Genomic DNA, 19,002 nt, shown 5'->3' with positions numbered 1-19,002 from the left:
AAGGAGCGTGACCTCTGATCTTCACGTCACACTTTGCAGTGCGCGGTTCCGGTATAAAAGATAGTGTCTAGTTAGACAGTCAATAGATAGACACCATATGATAGACAGACATTAGGTCAACAGGGTCAAAAAGTCGACAGGGTCAAAAGGTCGACATAAACAAGGTAGACAGTACAAAAGGTCGACAGGTCAAAAGGTAGACAGGATCAAAAGGTCGACATGAAAATTGTCAACATAAAAAAAGGTAGACACCATGGGGTATATTTACAAAGATTCGTGTTTTGGCCGTTTTGAAGGGTGTATTTTACTGCAACTTTGGTATCGGGTGCATTTTACTGCAACTTTTTGAATCCTGATACGATCATTCACTAAGCTGCCGAGTTTTGCACAATCGTTTTTTCCGATGTCGATGTGATTCGTAATATCAGGCAGTGTTTTACGGGAGTGATGAGTAAAACACTGCCTGACAAAACACAAGGAATCCCGGCCGGATCTGTGAGATCCATGCAGGGCTTCATTGTGTACCTTAAAAAGTTGTTTATAGTCTTAAAAAATCTAAAAAAAAATTGCGTGGGGTCCCCCCTCCTAAACACAACCAGCCTCGGGCTCTTTGAGCCGGTCCTGGTTGAAAAAATATGAGGGAAAAAATGACAGGGGTTCCCCCATATTTCATCAACCAGCACCGGGCTCTGCGCCTGGTCCTGGTTCCAAAAATACGGGGGACAAAAAGCGTAGGGGTCCCCCGTATTTTTGAAACCAGCACCGGGCTCCACTAGCCAGGTACATAATGCCACAGCCGGGGGACACTTTTATACTGGTCCCTGCGGCCCTGGCATTACATACCCAACTAGTCACCCCTGGCCGGGGTACCCTCGAGGAGTGGGAACCCCTTAAATCAAGGGATCCCCCCTCCAGCCACCCAAGGGCCAGGGGTGAAGCCCGAGGCTGTCCCCGCCATCCAAGGGTGGCGGATGGGGGGCTGATAGCCTTTTTAAAAAATGTGAATATTGTTTTTAGTAGCAGTACTACAAGTCCCAGCAAGCCTCCCCCGCAAGCTGGTACTTGGAGAACCACAAGTACCAGCATGCGGTGGAAAACCGTGCCCGCTGGTACCTGTAGTACTACTACTAAAAAAATACCCCAAAAAAAACAGGACACACACACAGTGAAAGTATAAGTTTATTACATACATGCACACCTCCATACATACATACATACTTACCTATGTTCCCACGAGGCTCGGTCCTCTTCTCCATGTAGAATCCTTGGGGTACCTGTGAAAAAAATTATACTCACATAATCCAGTGTAGAATCAGACCTTTGTATAATCCACGTACTTGGCAAAATAATTAAACGTAAACCCGACCACGCACTGAAAGGGGTCCCATGTTTATACATGGGACCCCTTTCCCCGACTGCCAGGACCCCCCCTGACTCCTGTCAAAGAGGGTCCCTTCAGCCAATCAGGGAGCGCCACGTCGTGGCACTCTCCTGATTGGCTGTGTGCTCCTGTAGTATCTGTGAGGCAGCACACGGCACAGATACAATGTAGCGCCTATGCGCTCCATTGTAGCCAATGGTGGGAACTTTGCGGTCAGCGGTGAGGTTTACAACATGGCACTCCCTGATTGGCTGAAGGAACCCTCTTTGACAGGAGTCAGGGGTGGTCCTAGCAGTCGGGGAAAGGGATCCCATGTGCGTGGTCGGGTTTCAGTGCGTGGTCGGGTTTCCGTTTTTTTGTTTTGCCAAGTACGTGGATTATACTTTGGACACAATCTACACTGGATTATGTGAGTATAATTTTTTTCACAGGTCCCCCAAGGATTGTACATGGAGAAGAGGACCGAGCCTCATGGGAACATAGGTAAGTATGTATGTATGGAGGTGTGCATGTATGTAATAAACTTATACTTTCACAGTGTGTGTGTCCTGTTTTTTTGGGGTATTTTTTTAGTAGTAGTACTACAGGTACCAGTGGGCCCGGTTTTCAACCGCATGCTGGTACTTGTGGTTCTCCAAGTACCAGCTTGCGGGGGAGGCTTGCTGGGACTTGTAGTACTGCTACTAAAAACAATATTCACATTTTTTTAAAGGCTATCAGCCCCCCATCCGCCACGCTTGGATGGGGGGGACAGCCTCGGGCTTCACCCCTGGCCCTTGGGTGGCTGGAGGGGGGGGACCCCTTGATTTAAGGGGTTCCCACTCCTCCAGGGTACCCCAGCCAGGGGCGACTAGTTGGGTATGTAATGCCAGGGCCGCAGGGACCAGTATAAAAGTGTCCCCCGGCTGTGGCATTATGTACCTGGCTAGTGGAGCCCGGTGCTGGTTTCAAAAATACAGGGGACCCCTACGCTTTTTGTCCCCCGTATTTTTGGAACCAGGACCAGGCGCAGAGCCCGGTGCTGGTTGATGAAATATGGGGGAACCCCTGTCATTTTTTCCCTCATATTTTGACAACCAGGACCGGCTCAAAGAGCCCGAGGCTGGTTATGCTTAGGAGGGGGGACCCCACGCAATTTTTTTTATGTTTTAACACTAAACAGACCCTTTCCCATAGATAACCATGCACAGATCTCACTGATCCGTGCATGGTTATCCAAACTCGACTGGAAAAAGCAGGTCTATTTTTTTGCTGCTATTTTTAACGAATCGAAAAAAAACAGACCCGCACTTGAGCACTCAGAGACTAACACCCAAATACGAATGAATAGTGAATGCCTGTATTGTATGAAATAACAGCCGTGTCTGACCGATGGTCTATTCATTCGTATTTCTGAACTTTGCTAATCAAACCATTACGAATAGTCCAAACACTGCCGAGATTGGTGCTTAGTGAATTCCCGGATTGGGACTTAGAAAAAAAAACACAAATCGGACAAACTCGAATTCTTAGTAAATTTTGGCCCGTGTTTGACCGATGGTCTATTCATTCGTATTTCGGAACTTTGCAAATCAAACCATTACGAATAGTCCAAACACTGCCGAGATTGGTGCTTAGTGAATTCCCGGATTGGGACTTAAAAAAAAAAACACAAATCGGACAAACTCGAATTCTTATTAAATATTGGCCCATGTTTTTTGCATTTTTGTGGTTTGTGTGGATAGTTTTGTCATCTGGGACCCCCAGTTGTAGAAAGGCATACCCTCGCGGGGCTCGCTTCGCTCGCCACGCTTCGGGCACGGTGACTCGCTGTGCTCGCCACAATGTTTATAACCAACTCTATGCCGACATGGATAGAGAAAGTATGAAATAGTCCAAAAACATGTTACATTAAAAAAACAACATTTGTCTGTCTTTTTTATGTCGACCATTTTCATGTCGACCTCTTGACCATGTTGACCTTTTGACCTGTCTAGCTTTTGTACTGTCTACCTTTTTCATGTCGACCTTTTGACCCTGTCGACCTTTTGATCCTGTCGATCTAATGTCTGTCTAACATATGGTGTCTATCTATTGACTGTCTAACTAGACACTGTCTATCTATCAACCGGATACCGCAGTGCGCACAGCCGGAGGCAGGGAGAGATCAGCAAGAGGAGCCGGGCAGCGTTTGAGCCTTTTTAGGATTAGATGCCGTCTGGCATTGAAAAAACAAAGGGGCTGGCTAATCCCAAATTTTACGGGATTGAAGCTTCCAATCCCGGTATTGAATTCTGGCCAATTTTTTACCAAAATCCCAGGATCTCGCCGATCCCAATCCCGGGATTGGCCACTATACCTGTAATCCAGATCTGACAAATAAGTTTAACCTGCCCGAGCTGCCTAGACTTGGGCTTTTTTCCAACATAGCAAGCAGAGGTTACGTTCACTGCCCCCCCTGTTTCAGTGGGAATCAGCCCATGCGCTCTAGTGCTGGTGCTATTAGGTGGCAGTTTACACTACACATTTTTATTTATTTATTCATTTTATTTTCATTGGACTTTTTACATGTAGCACACCCATAGGAAACACCGTTCAAGGAATGGTGCTATTGAAATTAATAGGAAAGCTACATATGTACTAGTGATGAGCGCCGGAAATTTTTCGGGTTTTGTGTTTTGGTTTTGTGTTCGGTTCCGCGGCCGTGTTTTGGGTTCGACCGCGTTTTGGCAAAACCTCACCGAATTTTTTTTGTCGGATTCGGGTGTGTTTTGGATTCGGGTGTTTTTTTCAAAAAACCCTAAAAAACAGCTTAAATCATAGAATTTGGGGGTAATTTTGATCCCAAAGTATTATTAACCTCAAAAAACATAATTTACACTCATTTTCAGCCTATTCTGAACACATCACACCTCACAATATTATTTTTAGTCCTAAAATTTGCACCGAGGTCGCTGTGTGAGTAAGATAAGCGACCCTAGTGGCCGACACAAACACCGGGCCCATCTAGGAGTGGCACTGCAGTGTCACGCAGGATGTCCCTTCCAAAAAACCCTCCCCAAACAGCACATGACGCAAAGAAAAAAAGAGGCGCAATGAGGTAGCTGACTGTGTGAGAAAGATAAGCGACCCTAGTGGCCGACACAAACACCGGGCCCATCTAGGAGTGGCACTGCAGTGTCACGCAGGATGTCCCTTCCAAAAAACCCTCCCCAATCAGCACATGATGCAAAGAAAAAGAAAAGAAAAAAGAGGTGCAAGATGGAATTATCCTTGGGCCCTCCCACCCACCCTTATGTTGTATAAACAAAACAGGACATGCACACTTTAACCAACCCATCATTTCAGTGACAGGGTCTGCCACACGACTGTGACTGATATGACGGGTTGGTTTGGACCCCCCCCAAAAAAGAAGCAATTAATCTCTCCTTGCACAAACTGGCTCTACAGAGGCAAGATGTCCACCTCATCTTCACCCTCCGATATATCACCGTGTACATCCCCCTCCTCACAGATTATCAATTCGTCCCCACTGGAATCCACCATCTCAGCTCCCTGTGTACTTTGTGGAGGCAATTGCTGCTGGTCAATGTCTCCGCGGAGGAATTGATTATAATTCATTTTAATGAACATCATCTTCTCCACATTTTCTGGATGTAACCTCGTACGCCGATTGCTGACAAGGTGAGCGGCGGCACTAAACACTCTTTCGGAGTACACACTTGTGGGAGGGCAACTTAGGTAGAATAAAGCCAGTTTGTGCAAGGGCCTCCAAATTGCCTCTTTTTCCTGCCAGTATAAGTACGGACTGTGTGACGTGCCTACTTGGATGCGGTCACTCATATAATCCTCCACCATTCTATCAATGTTGAGAGAATCATATGCAGTGACAGTAGACGACATGTCCGTAATCGTTGTCAGGTCCTTCAGTCCGGACCAGATGTCAGCATCAGCAGTCGCTCCAGACTGCCCTGCATCACCGCCAGCGGGTGGGCTCGGAATTCTGAGCCTTTTCCTCGCACCCCCAGTTGCGGGAGAATGTGAAGGAGGAGATGTTGACAGGTCGCGTTCCGCTTGACTTGACAATTTTGTCACCAGCAGGTCTTTCAACCCCAGCAGACCTGTGTCTGCCGGAAAGAGAGATCCAAGGTAGGCTTTAAATCTAGGATCGAGCACGGTGGCCAAAATGTAGTGCTCTGATTTCAACAGATTGACCACCCGTGAATCCTTGTTAAGCGAATTAAGGGCTGCATCCACAAGTCCCACATGCCTAGCGGAATCGCTCCGTGTTAGCTCCTTCTTCAATGCCTCCAGCTTCTTCTGCAAAAGCCTGATGAGGGGAATGACCTGACTCAGGCTGGCAGTGTCTGAACTGACTTCACGTGTGGCAAGTTCAAAGGGCATCAGAACCTTGCACAACGTTGAAATCATTCTCCACTGCACTTGAGACAGGTGCATTCCATCTCCTATATCGTGCTCAATTGTATAGGCTTGAATGGCCTTTTGCTGCTCCTCCAACCTCTGAAGCATATAGAGGGTTGAATTCCACCTCGTTACCACTTCTTGCTTCAGATGATGGCAGGGCAGGTTCAGTAGTTTTTGGTGGTGCTCCAGTCTTCTGTACGTGGTGCCTGTACGCCGAAAGTGTCCCGCAATTTTTCTGGCCACCGACAGCATCTCTTGCACGCCCCTGTCGTTTTTTAAAAAATTCTGCACCACCAAATTCAAGGTATGTGCAAAACATGGGACGTGCTGGAATTTGCCCATATTTAATGCACACACAATATTGCTGGCGTTGTCCGATGCCACAAATCCACAGGAGAGTCCAATTGGGGTAAGCCATTCCGCGATGATCTTCCTCAGTTGCCGTAAGAGGTTTTCAGCTGTGTGCGTATTCTGGAAAGCGGTGATACAAAGCGTAGCCTGCCTAGGAAAGAGTTGGCGTTTGCGAGATGCTGCTACTGGTGCCGCCGCTGCTGTTCTTGCGGCGGGAGTCCATACATCTACCCAGTGGGCTGTCACAGTCATATAGTCCTGACCCTGCCCTGCTCCACTTGTCCACATGTCCGTGGTTAAGTGGACATTGGGTACAACTGCATTTTTTAGGACACTGGTGAGTCTTTTTCTGACGTCCGTGTACATTCTCGGTATCGCCTGCCTAGAGAAGTGGAACCTAGATGGTATTTGGTAACGGGGGCACACTGCCTCAATAAATTGTCTAGTTCCCTGTGAACTAACGGCGGATACCGGACGCACGTCTAACACCAACATAGTTGTCAAGGACTCAGTTATCCGCTTTGCAGTAGGATGACTGCTGTGATATTTCATCTTCCTCGCAAAGGACTGTTGAACAGTCAATTGCTTACTGGAAGTAGTACAAGTGGGCTTACGACTTCCCCTCTGGGATGACCATCGACTCCCAGCGGCAACAACAGCAGCGCCAGCAGCAGTAGGCGTTACACGCAAGGATGCATCGGAGGAATCCCAGGCAGGAGAGGACTCGTCAGACTTGCCAGTGACATGGCCTGCAGGACTATTGGCATTCCTGGAGAAGGAGGAAATTGACACTGAGGGAGTTGGTGGGGTGGTTTGCGTGAGCTTGGTTACAAGAGGAAGGGATTTACTGGTCAGTGGACTGCTTCCGCTGTCACCCAAAGTTTTTGAACTTGTCACTGACTTATTATGAATGCGCTGCAGGTGACGTATAAGGGAGGATGTTCCGAGGTGGTTAACGTCCTTACCCCTACTTATTACAGCTTGACAAAGGGAACACACGGCTTGACACCTGTTGTCCGCATTTCTGGTGAAATACCTCCACACCGAAGAGCTGATTTTTTTGGTATTTTCACCTGGCATGTCAACGGCCATATTCCTCCCACGGACAACAGGTGTCTCCCCGGGTGCCTGACTTAAACAAACCACCTCACCATCAGAATCCTCCTGGTCAATTTCCTCCCCAGCGCCAGCAACACCCATATCCTCCTCATCCTGGTGTACTTCAACACTGACATCTTCAATCTGACTATCAGGAACTGGACTGCGGGTGCTCCTTCCAGCACTTGCAGGGGGCATGCAAATAGTGGAAGGCGCATGCTCTTCACGTCCAGTGTTGGGAAGGTCAGGCATCGCAAACGACACAATTGGACTCTCCTTGTGGATTTGGGATTTCAAAGAACGCACAGTTCTTTGCGGTGCTTTTGCCAGCTTGAGTCTTTTCAGTTTTCTAGCGAGAGGCTGAGTGCTTCCATCCTCATGTGAAGCTGAACCACTAGCCATGAACATAGGCCAGGGCCTCAGCCGTTCCTTGCCACTCCGTGTGGTAAATGGCATATTGGCAAGTTTACGCTTCTCCTCCGACAATTTTATTTTAGGTTTTGGAGTCCTTTTTTTTCTGATATTTGGTGTTTTGGATTTGACATGCTCTGTACTATGACATTGGGCATCGGCCTTGGCAGACGACGTTGCTGGCATTTCATCGTCTCGGCCATGACTAGTGGCAGCAGCTTCAGCACGAGGTGGAAGTGGATCTTGATCTTTCCCTAATTTTGGAACCTCAACTTTTTTGTTCTCCATATTTTATAGGCAGAACTAAAAGGCACCTCAGGTAAACAATGGAGATGGATGGATTGGATACTAGTATACAATTATGGACGGACTGCCACGGTTAGGTGGTATAAAAAAACCACGGTTAGGTGGTATATATTATAATAATAATACAATTATGGATGGACGGACTGCCTGCCGACTGCCGACACAGAGGTAGCCACAGCCGTGAACTACCGCACTGTACACTGGTTGATAAAGAGATAGTAGTATACTCGTAACAACTAGTATGACACTATGACGACGGTATAAAGAATGAAAAAAAAACCACGGTTAGGTGGTATATATTATAATAATAATACAATTATGGATGGACGGACTGCCTGCCGACTGCCGACACAGAGGTAGCCACAGCCGTGAACTACCGCACTGTACACTGGTTGATAAAGAGATAGTAGTATACTCGTAACAACTAGTATGACACTATGACGACGGTATAAAGAATGAAAAAAAAACCACGGTTAGGTGGTATATATTATAATAATAATACAATTATGGATGGACGGACTGCCTGCCGAGTGCCGACACAGAGGTAGCCACAGCCGTGAACTACCGCACTGTACACTGGTTGATAAAGAGATAGTAGTATACTCGTAACAACTAGTATGACACTATGACGACGGTATAAAGAAAGAAAAAAAAATACCACAGTTGGGTGGTATATATTATAATAATAATACAATTATGGATGGACGGACTGCCTGCCGACTGCCGACACAGAGGTAGCCACAGCCGTGAACTACCGCACTGTACACTGGTTGATAAAGAGATAGTAGTATACTCGTAACAACTAGTATGACACTATGACGACGGTATAAAGAATGAAAAAAAAACCACGGTTAGGTGGTATATATTATAATAATAATACAATTATGGATGGACGGACTGCCTGCCGACTGCCGACACAGAGGTAGCCACAGCCGTGAACTACCGCACTGTACACTGGTTGATAAAGAGATAGTAGTATACTCGTAACAACTAGTATGACACTATGACGACGGTATAAAGAAAGAAAAAAAAATACCACAGTTAGGTGGTATATATTATAATAATAATACAATTATGGATGGACGGACTGCCTGCCGACTGCCGACACAGAGGTAGCCACAGCCGTGAACTACCGCACTGTACACTGGTTGATAAAGAGATAGTAGTATACTCGTAACAACTAGTATGACACTATGACGACGGTATAAAGAAAGAAAAAAAAATACCACAGTTAGGTGGTATATATTATAATAATAATACAATTATGGATGGACGGACTGCCTGCCGACTGCCGACACAGAGGTAGCCACAGCCGTGAACTACCGCACTGTACACTGGTTGATAAAGAGATAGTAGTATACTCGTAACAACTAGTATGACACTATGACGGTATAAAGAATGAAAAAAAAACCACGGTTAGGTGGTATATATTATAATAATAATACAATTATGGATGGACGGACTGCCTGCCGACTGCCGACACAGAGGTAGCCACAGCCGTGAACTACCGCACTGTACACTGGTTGATAAAGAGATAGTAGTATACTCGTAACAACTAGTATGACACTATGACGACGGTATAAAGAAAGAAAAAAAAATACCACAGTTAGGTGGTATATATTATAATAATAATACAATTATGGATGGACGGACTGCCTGCCGACTGCCGACACAGAGGTAGCCACAGCCGTGAACTACCGCACTGTACACTGGTTGATAAAGAGATAGTAGTATACTCGTAACAACTAGTATGACACTATGACGACGGTATAAAGAATGAAAAAAAAACCACGGTTAGGTGGTATATATTATAATAATAATACAATTATGGATGGACGGACTGCCTGCCGACTGCCGACACAGAGGTAGCCACAGCCGTGAACTACCGCACTGTACACTGGTTGATAAAGAGATAGTAGTATACTCGTAACAACTAGTATGACACTATGACGGTATAAAGAATGAAAAAAAAACCACGGTTAGGTGGTATATATTATAATAATAATACAATTATGGATGGACGGACTGCCTGCCGACTGCCGACACAGAGGTAGCCACAGCCGTGAACTACCGCACTGTACACTGGTTGATAAAGAGATAGTAGTATACTCGTAACAACTAGTATGACACTATGACGACGGTATAAAGAAAGAAAAAAAAATACCACGGTTAGGTGGTATATATTGTAATACAATTATGGATGGACGGACTGCCTGCCGAGTTCCGACTGCCGACACAGAGGTAGCCACAGCCGTGAACTACCGCACTGTACTGTGTCTGCTGCTAATATAGACTGGTTGATAAAGAGATAGTATACAATACATACAACAATATACTACTATACTGGTGGTCAGGCACTGGTCACCACTAGTCACACTGGCAGTGGCACTCCTGCAGCAAAAGTGTGCACTGTTTAATTTTAAATTAATATAATATTATGTACTCCTGGGGGCTCCTGCTATAACAACCTGCAGTGCTCCCCAGTCTCCCCCACAATTATTATAAGCTTTGCCTTTTATACATTGATGTGCAGCACACTGGGCTGAGCTGAGTGCACACAGACTGAGTCACACTGTGTGACTGGCTGCTGCTGTGTATCGTTTTTTTTCAGGCAGAGAACGGATATAGCAGAGAACGGATATATTATATTAAAATAAATAAAAGTTAACTAACAACAACTGCACTGGTCACTGTGGTAAACTCTGTCTGACTCTGCACAATCTCTCTCTCTCTTCTAATCTAATTTCTAATGGAGAGGACGCCAGCCACGTCCTCTCCCTATCAATCTCAATGCACGTGTGAAAATGGCGGCGACGCGCGGCTCCTTATATAGAATCCGAGTCTCGCGAGAATCCGACAGCGTCATGATGACGTTCGGGCGCGCTCGGGTTAACCGAGCAAGGCGGGAGGATCCGAGTCTGCTCGGACCCGTAAAAAAACCATGAAGTTCGTGCGGGTTCGGTTTCAGAGAAACCGAACCCGCTCATCTCTAATATGTACCACATGCAAATGCATTTAGAACATACCAAATGCATGTGCAGAGTGGACTAATGGCTCTATCCTATGTAATGGATACCCATGACATACTGTACCTCCCAACCATCCAAATATGAGTGAGAAGAGGTCTTTTATAGCCATCTGGAAATGGCAGCTGTATAATAACTTCTAGAAATAATATCAAGGACTGCTCTCCTCCACTAACCACAGCACGGGTAGCCAGACAGATCTGATGGTTTATATTTCCATGATTCCGTTGCCTATAAGCAGGATCATTCCCTTCCCCTTAGTGCATTCTGCTCTGTGTATTTTGCTGACAGCTTATATGGTCAGCTACCCACTAACCCACCCTATCTCCTTCCTTTCCTATAGCATATAACTCATTTACACAGATACACATGTGAATTGAAGGGAGAAAAGAAAACTAAATTTTTCATAAAATGTTTTAAGAAAAACCAGAGCCAGATTAAAGGTGGTGGGGGCACAGGGCAACGTAGATTGTGCGGGCTCCACCTATGATCTCTGACAAAGTCTCGCTCCTCCCCTCTTCCTCCCAGAGCCGCGCGCACGCACACACATACATACATATACACACACACACACACACATACAGAATACACACATATACACACGCACACACCTTCACTTACATTTCAGTAGGGACTCGGGAGCACAGGCTGTCCGGCGGCTTGCAGTCACTGTCTCGCAGGTTTTCCCTGTCCCGCGAGACTGACTGTGCAGGAGCTCCTCGGCGGCCGCTGTTACTTAACAGCTGAGCCGCCGAAGGAAGACTCCTATAAAACCGTTTTGTAGGAGTCTTCCTTCGGCGGCTCAGCTGTTTAGTAACAGCTTTTCAGTGAAAATGTAGGTTGTGGGGGCCCCTAATGTGTGGGGGCCCGGGACGGCCACCCCTCTCGCCCCTGCCTTAATACGGCTCTGAGAAAAACCAATAATAAAAATGATACTTAACTCCAATTAATACTGTACCTACATTTATATTTAGTCATTTTATTGACCCCTTTAAACCATATTTGGATCATATTTAACATCCTCTGGTAAGATTCACTAATGAATGTGATAATATTATTTGACATATACAGTAAGGAGCCCAGAGTGTGCCCATATTTTGGCAACCTGGGGCAGCTGTCTCAGGCAGCAAGTTTTTTGGGGCAGCAAATGTAAAAATAGCAGTGTTGTTGCCTAATTCAGACTGGATTGCTGCATCGGCAGCAATCGTAGTCTGAAGCCCTTTGCAGAGTGCGCGTGCGCACCCCAGGAGCCCAGTGAGATGCTAAAAGTATCCACGGCCATCTTAACAGCAGTGTAGGCCCCTGGGCAAAGCAATGCACTGGGTCCCCTACCTATCCTCCAGCGGTATGGGTGGAGGGCAGCTTTGATGTCCTGCGGCCGGTAGGGGGTGTTCTATCTTCCGCTCAGCATGTAGTACCTGGAGTAGTAATTTCTGCTAATTACTCCTTTTCTGCACAGATGGTGGGGGATGGGGCAGGAGGGAAAACACTAAACTGTAAAAGGGGGCATTGGAAATGAAGGGTCCCCAGTACATGACTTCCAGGGTGGTAGGCGGTGTTTAATATGCAGCAGAGGGGTGGATAGTGGAGTGGGTTTAATACTCATCATTTTCCGGTCGGGGGGCAACTTGCTTGACTCCAGAATCCAGTTCCTGGATATAGATTTCTTAGTTTTCAATTAGATAAAACACTAAAGAGTTCCACCTTTTAGGAGGTACTGGGGACTTGGGGATCAGACTTCAGGAGCCAGAGCAATCCACCAGAACATATAAAACTGCATACCAGGCGTGTGGAGCTGGAGCAGGTACCGGCTGCTAGAAGGCTGATATCTCTGGTTCTTGGCATAGTAGCGACAAGCTGCCAGTCTCCACCGAAAAGGGAGAGTCCCAGCTTTTGGAATATACCCTCTGAAAAACTCTTAAATCAGACAGAACCTGAGATATCTGGCTGGGAAGAGCAATTAACAGGCTCAGATGGGTACCACTGCTTTGGGCGCCCAGTCATATCGTGCATGTTGTGCCAAAACAAACTGGGTTTAGCTGTGTAAAATTGCTAAACCTGTCTAAAGCTCAAAGTGCAGACTTACCACAGGAGGTTGTGAGAAGAAATGTCAGTACCGCAGCTACTGGGCATCTTAACGAAGCAACAATTGAAATGGTCCATTTAGTGCCCCCTAGTGGTAGCCATGCGCAAACACAATTGAATTTTCCCCAGTTAGTCTATGGATGGACATTGCATTCCGCTTAAAATGTATTTATTGATCATCATTTAAGTTTAGTCATTCACATAAGTTCCTGAAGTACCATTGGGATTTAGGGGTTTATGTACTAAAGGTCAAAATTCTTTGTTTTTTATAGAATTCAATTAGTAAAATCAATCTCATTCGTTGGATTTTAGGGGCTGAAACACACATTAACTAACAGATGATTTAAAAAATTTTAAATGCATATTTTAGTCCTGGAAGTACAATAACGATTGGAATATCGTTTCGATAAAAAAATCTATGGAAATCGGCCTTTAGTAAATATAGCCCTTAAAGCCTAAATCAGTGTTTCCCAACCACGGTCCTCAAGGCACACATAAGGGCCCTACACACTGGCCGATGTGTGCGGCCAATACGAACAATCTCACTCAGTAATGAACGAGAAATTGTTAATATCTTTCAGTGTGTAGGCAACAACGATGTGCGATGCGCGGCCCCGCGGTCGTTCATCGTTGGTGCGGACTCGTTTATACCTGCAAGCCAATATGGACAGTATCATCCATATTAGCATTAATGATGAGCGGGTTCGGTTCCTCGGAATCCGAACCCCCCCGAACTTCAGCCTTTTTACACGGGTCCGAGGCAGACTCGGATCTTCCCGCCTTGCTCGGCTAACCCGAGCGCGCCCGAACGTCATCACCCCGCTGTCGGATTCTCGCGAAGCTCGTATTCTATCGCGAGACTCGGATTCTATATAAGGAGCCGCGCGTCGCCGCCATTTTCACACGTGCATTGAGATTGATAGGGAGAGGACGTGGCTGGCGTCCTCTCCGTTAGAATAGATAGAGACACTTGAGTTGATTACTTAGTAATTTTGGGGAGCATTAGGAGTACTCAGAGTGCAGAGTTTTGCTGATAGTTAGTTACTAGTGACTGACCACCACCAGTTTTATTTATTATTTAATATAATCCGTTCTCTGCCTGGAAAAAAACGATACAAAGTCACATACCATATCTGTGCTCAGCCTCAGTGTGCTGCATGATAATATCATCTATGTATATCTGACTGTGCTGAGTGCTCACTGCTCACACAGCTGAATTGTGGGGGAGACTGGGGTGCAGTTATAGCAGGAGTACAGTGCACACTTTTGCTGCCAGTGTGACTGACCAGTGACCACCAGTATATTGTCTGCCTGAAAAAGTTAAACACTCCTGTGGTGTTTTTTTTTTTTATTCTATAAACGCATTCTGCTGACAATGTCCAGCAGGTCCGTCATTCATTATATTATATAAATATTTACCTGCAGTAGTGTTATATTTTTTTTGTTCATCTCTATCATCTTTATCATCTCTATATTAGCAGATGCAGTACGGTAGTCCACGGCTGTGGCTACCTCTGTGTCGTCAGTGCTCGTCCATAATTGTATACCTACCTGTGGTGGGGTTTATTTTTCTATCTTCTTCATACTAGTAGTTTAGGAGTCTGCTGACAGTGTCCAGCAGGTCCGTCATTATATTATATATACCTGCAGTAGTGATATATATATATATTTTATATCATTATCATCTCTATACTAGCAGACGCAGTACGGTAGTCCACGGCTGTAGCTACCTCTGTGTCGTCAGTGCTCGTCCATAATTGTATATATACCTGTGGTGGGTTTTTTTTTTCTATCTTCTTCATACTAGTAGTTTAGGAGTCTGCTGACAGTGTCCAGCAGGTCCGTCATTATATTATATATACCTGCAGTAGTGATATATATATATTTTGTATATCATTATCATCTCTATACTAGCAGACGCAGTACGGTAGTCCACGGCTGTAGCTACCTCTGTGTCGTCAGTGCTCGTCCATAATTGTATACCTACCTGTGGTGGGGTTTTTTTTTTCTATCTTCTTCATACTAGTAGTTTAGGAGTCTGCTGACAGTGTCCAGCAGGTCCGTCATTATATTATATATACCTGCAGTAGTGATATATATATATTTTTTATATCATTATCATCTCTATACTAGCAGACGCAGTACGGTAGTCCACGGCTGTGGCTACCTCTGTGTCGTCAGTGCTCGTCCATAATTGTATACCTACCTGTGGTGGGTTTTTTTTTTCTATCTTCTTCATACTAGTAGTTTAGGAGTCTGCTGACAGTGTCCAGCAGGTCCGTCATTATATTATATATACCTGCAGTAGTGATATATATATATTTTTTATATCATTATCATCTCTATACTAGCAGACGCAGTACGGTAGTCCACGGCTGTGGCTACCTCTGTGTCGTCAGTGCTCGTCCATAATTGTATACCTACCTGTGGTGGGTTTTTTTTTTCTATCTTCTTCATACTAGTAGTTTAGGAGTCTGCTGACAGTGTCCAGCAGGTCCGTCATTATATTATATATACCTGCAGTAGTGATATATATATTTTTTATATCATTATCATCTCTATACTAGCAGACGCAGTACGGTAGTCCACGGCTGTGGCTACCTCTGTGTCGTCAGTGCTCATCCATAATTGTATACCTACCTGTGGTGGGGTTTTTTTTTCTATCTTCTTCATACTAGTAGTTTAGGAGTCTGCTGACAGTGTCCAGCAGGTCCGTCATTATATTATATATACCTGCAGTAGTGATATATATATATTTTTTATATCATTATCATCTCTATACTAGCAGACGCAGTACGGTAGTCCACGGCTGTGGCTACCTCTGTGTCGTCAGTGCTCGTCCATAATTGTATACCTACCTGTGGTGGGTTTTTTTTTTCTATCTTCTTCATACTAGTAGTTTAGGAGTCTGCTGACAGTGTCCAGCAGGTCCGTCATTATATTATATATACCTGCAGTAGTGATATATATATATTTTTTATATCATTATCATCTCTATACTGGCAGACGCAGTACGGTAGTCCACGGCTGTGGCTACCTCTGTGTCGTCAGTGCTCGTCCATAATTGTATACCTACCTGTGGTGGGGTTTTTTTTTCTATCTTCTTCATACTAGTAGTTTAGGAGTCTGCTGACAGTGTCCAGCAGGTCTGTCATTATATTATATATACCTGCAGTAGTGATATATCTATATTTTTTATATCATTATCATCTCTATACTAGCAGACGCAGTACGGTAGTCCATGGCTGTAGCTACCTCTGTGTCGTCAGTGCTCGTCATCCATAAGTATACTAGTATCCATCCATCTCCATTGTTTACCTGAGGTGCCTTTTAGTTGTGCCTATTAAAATATGGAGAACAAAAATGTTGAGGTTCCAAAAATAGGGAAAGATCAAGATCCACTTCCACCTCGTGCTGAAGCTGCTGCCACTAGTCATGGCCGAGACGATGAAATGCCAGCAACGTCGTCTGCCAAGGCCGATGCCCAATGTCATCGTACAGAGCATGTAAAATCCAAAACACAAAATATCAGTAAAAAAAGGACTCAAAAATCTAAAATAAAATCGTCGGAGGAGAAGCGTAAACTTGCCAATATGCCATTTACCACACGGAGTGCCAAGGAACGGCTGAGGCCCTGGCCTATGTTCATGGCTAGTGGTTCAGCTTCACATGAGGATGGAAGCACTCAGCCTCTCGCTAGAAAAATGAAAAGACTTAAGCTGGCAAAAGCACAGCAAAGAACTGTGCGTTCTTCGAAATCACAAATCCACAAGGAGAGTCCAATTGTGTCGGTTGCGATGCCTGACCTTCCCAACACTGGACGTGAAGAGCATGCGCCTTCCACCATTTGCACGCCCCCTGCAAGTGCTGGAAGGAGCACCCGCAGTCCAGTTCCTGATAGTCAGATTGAAGATGTCAGTGTTGAAGTACACCAGGATGAGGAGGATATGGGTGTTGCTGGCGCTGGGGAGGAAATTGACAAGGAGGATTCTGATGGTGAGGTGGTTTGTTTAAGTCAGGCACCCGGGGAGACACCTGTTGTCCGTGGGAGGAATATGGCCATTGACATGCCTGGTGAAAATACCAAAAAAATCAGCTCTTCGGTGTGGAAGTATTTCAACAGAAATGCGGACAACAGGTGTCAAGCCATGTGTTGCCTTTGTCAAGCTATAATAAGTAGGGGTAAGGACGTTAACCACCTCGGAGCATCCTCCCTTATATGTCACCTGCAGCGCATTCATCATAAGTCAGTGACAAGTTCAAAAACTTTGGGCGACAGCGGAAGCAGTCCACTGACCAGTAAATCCCTTCCTCTTGTAACCAAGCTCACGCAAACCACCCCACCAACTCCCTCAGTGTCAATTTCCTCCTTCCCCAGGAATGCCAATAGTCCTGCAGGCCATGTCACTGGCAATTCTGACGAGTCCTCTCCTGCCTGGGATTCCTCCGATGCATCCTTGAGTGTAACGCCTACTGCTGCTGGCGCTGCTGTTGTTGCTGCTGGGAGTCGATGGTCATCCCAGAGGGGAAGTCGTAAGACCACTTTTACTACTTCCACCAAGCAATTGACTGTCCAACAGTCCTTTGCGAGGAAGATGAAATATCACAGCAGTCATCCTGCTGCAAAGCGGATAACTGAGGCCTTGGCATCCTGGGCGGTGAGAAACGTGGTTTCCGGTATCCATCATTACTGCAGAGCCAACTATAGACTTGATTGAGGTACTGTGTCCCCGGTACCAAATACCATCTAGGTTCCATTTCTCTAGGCAGGCGATACCGAAAATGTACACAGACCTCAGAAAAAGACTCACCAGTGTCCTAAAAAATGCAGTTGTACCCAATGTCCACTTAACCACGGACATGTGGACAAGTGGAGCAGGGCAGACTCAGGACTATATGACTGTGACAGCCCACTGGGTAGATGTATTGACTCCCGCCGCAAGAACAGCAGCGGCGGCACCAGTAGCAGCATCTCGCAAACGCCAACTCTTTCCTAGGCAGGCTACGCTTTGTATCACCGCTTTCCAGAATACGCACACAGCTAAAAACCTCTTACGGCAACTGAGGAAGATCATCGCAGAATGGCTTACCCCAATTGGACTCTCCTGTGGATTTGTGGCATCGGACAACGCCAGCAATATTGTGTGTGCATTAAATATGGGCAAATTCCAGCACGTCCCATGTTTTGCACATACCTTGAATTTGGTGGTGCAGAATTATTTAAAAAACGAGAGGGGCGTGCAAGAGATGCTGTCGGTGGCCAGAAGAATTGCGGGACACTTTCGGCGTACAGGCACCACGTACAGAAGACTGGAGCAACACCAAAAACGCCTGAACCTGCCCTGCCATCATCTGAAGCAAGAAGTGGTAACGAGGTGGAATTCAACCCTCTATATGCTTCAGAGGTTGGAGGAGCAGCAAAAGGCCATTCAAGCCTATACAACTGACCACGATATAGGAGGTGGAATGCACCTGTCTCAAGCGCAGTGGAGAATGATTTCAACGTTGTGCAAGGTTCTGCAACCTTTTGAACTTGCCACACGTGAAGTCAGTTCAGACACTGCCAGCCTGAGTCAGGTCATTCCCCTCATCAGGCTTTTGCAGAAGAAGCTGGAGACATTGAAGGAGGAGCTAACACTGAGCGATTCCGCTAGGCATGTGGGACTTGTGGATGGAGCCCTTAATTCGCTTAACAAGGATTCACGGGTGGTCAATCTGTTGAAATCAGAGCACTACATTTTGGCCACCGTGCTCGATCCTAGATTTAAAACCTACGTTGTATCTCTCTTTCCGGCAGACACAAGTCTGCAGGGGTTCAAAGAACTGCTGGTGAGAAAATTGTCAAGTCAAGCGGAACGCGACCTGTCAACATCTCCTCCTTCACATTCTCCCGCAACTGGGGGTGCGAGGAAAAGGCTCAGAATTCCGAGCCCACCCGCT

The sequence above is a fragment of the Pseudophryne corroboree genome, chromosome 5 (assembly GCF_028390025.1).
Source record: "Pseudophryne corroboree isolate aPseCor3 chromosome 5, aPseCor3.hap2, whole genome shotgun sequence".
Classification (NCBI taxonomy): Eukaryota; Metazoa; Chordata; class Amphibia; order Anura; family Myobatrachidae; genus Pseudophryne; species Pseudophryne corroboree.
This window is presented reverse-complemented; position numbering follows the sequence as displayed.